This window comes from Solanum verrucosum, unplaced genomic scaffold (assembly GCF_900185275.1).
Source record: "Solanum verrucosum unplaced genomic scaffold, falcon-dt-bn FXZP01001219.1, whole genome shotgun sequence".
NCBI lineage: Eukaryota > Viridiplantae > Streptophyta > Magnoliopsida > Solanales > Solanaceae > Solanum > Solanum verrucosum.
The window spans coordinates 42,141-44,491 of record NW_026019569.1 but is presented as its reverse complement, the minus strand read 5'-3'; positions in this window follow the sequence as shown (position 1 = coordinate 44,491).

Genomic DNA, 2,351 nt, shown 5'->3' with positions numbered 1-2,351 from the left:
AAGGCTTGAGTTGTTAGAAACGAGAAGTATTTGAGGTTTTAGTAAAAAGGGGCTTACTCCCAAGGGGGAGATCATGTGCTTAGATAGCAATATTGATTGAGAGTCCTGATGTCCTCATCCTTTTCTTCTATTCCGATTCAAGCTTGAGACCAAAAGTTAATTTTGGGGTTTTCTATATGTTTTGGTCCAGACAGGCAAACCCTCCCATTTTCAAGGTCAAATGAACCCCGGAGAGGGTAAACCCCCCGTTTTGTTGATTTTCGCGTGCTGTAATACATGGATCTATTGGTGATCCAGATTTTCGACGTCTTTTTTGCTGAAATTTTTCATGGGCATCTGTTAAGGCCTTAGATATTGAGCCGGTTGGTCTCGATGGGCAAACCATCCATTTTCAATGTCAAACGATCCCCAGATCGAGTAAAACCCCCGTTTTACCAATCTTTGGGTGCTATAGTCCATTCATCTTTGGGTGATTCATATTGCCGAAGTCATTTTTGCCAAAAAAAATTATGGACGTCCGTTAAGACTTTAGCTATGGAGCCGGTTGGTCCCGATTAGAAAACCGGCCCATTTTCAAACTGAAATATGCCCCGGAGCGGGTAAACCCCTCATATTACCGATTTTCGTGTGCTATAGTCCATAGATCTTTTGGTGGTTTGGATTTTTGATTTCATTTGTGCCAAAATTTTTTGTGGACGTCTCTCAAGACCTTAGCTCTGGAGTCAATTGGTCTCAACAGGAAAACCAGCCCATTTTCAAGGTCAGATAAGCCTCGGAGAGGTTAAAGCACCCGTTTTGCCGATTTTCCTGTGCTATAGTCCATGGATCTTTTGTTGATACGCATTTTCGACGTCATTTTTGCAGAAATATTTCTTGGACGTCGTCAAGACCTTATTTAAGGAGTCGATTGGTCCAGATGGGAAACCGCCCAATTTTCATGGTCAAATGAGCCCCAGAGCGGGTAAACCCCTAGTTTTGTAGATTTTCGTGTGCTATAGAACATGGATCCTTTGGTGATCCAGATTTCCGACATTTTTTTGCCAAAATTTTTCTTGGATGTCCAACAAGACCTTAGATATGGAGCCAGTTGGTCCCGACGGGTAAAATGACCATTTTCAATGTAAAACGGTCCCCGAATCGGGTAAACCTGTCGTTTTGCCCATGTTCGTGTGCTAAATGTCCATGGATCTTTAAGTGATCCGAATTTCCGTAGTCATTTTTGTCAAATGTTTTCACGGACATCTATCATGAACTTAGCTATGGAGTAGGATCGTCCCAACGGGAAAACTGTACCATTTTCACGGTCAAACAAACACCGGAGCGGGTTAACCCCCCATTTTGCCGATTATCGTATGCTATAGTCCATGGATCTTTTGTAGATCCAGATTTTTGACGCCATTTTTGCCAAAGAATTTTGTGGACGTCCGTCAAGACCTTATCTATGGAGCTGGTTGGTCCAGACGAGAAAACCGGCCTATTTTCAATTTCAACGATCCCCGGAGCGGGTGAACCTCTTGTTTTACCAATTTTTGTGTCCCATAGTCCATGGATCTTTTAGTGATCCAGATTTCCAACGTCATTTTTTCCAAAAATTTCGTGGACGTCTGTCAAGACTTTAGCTATGTAGCCTGTTTGTCCCAATTCGAAAACCGGCCCATTTGCAAAATGAAATATGCCCCGGAGCGGGTAAACCCCCCATTTTGCCGATTTTCGTGTGCTATAGTCCATAGTTCTTTTGGTGGTCTGGGTTTCCAATTTCATTTTTGCCGAAATTTTTCCTGGACGTCTGTCAAGACCTTAGCTATGGAGTCGATTGGTGTCAACAGGAAAACCAGCCTATTTTCAAGGTCAAATGAGCCTCGAAGCGGGTAAACCACCCGTTTTACCGATTTTCCTATGCTATAGTCCATCGATCTTTTGCTAAACCGCATTTTCGACGTCATTTTTGCAAAAAAAAAATTTGGACGTCGTCAAGACCTTATTTAAGGAATCGATTGGTCCGGATGGGAACCAGCCCAATTTTCATGGTCAAATGAGCCCCAGAGTTGGTAAACCCCCAGTTTTGTAGATTTTCGTGTGCTATAGAACATGGATCGTTTGGTGATTCAGATTTCTGATGTCTTTTTTGCCGAATTTTTTTTTGGATGTCCACTAAGACCTTAGTTATGGAGTCGGTTTGTCCCAACGGGTAAAATGACCATTTTCAATGTAAAATGGTCCCCGGATCGGGTAAACCCGCCGTTTTGCCCATGTTCGTGTGCTATAAGTCCATGGATCTTTAAGTGATCCGAATTTCCGTCGTCATTTTTGCCAAATTTTTTCATGGACATCCATCATGAACTTAGCTATGG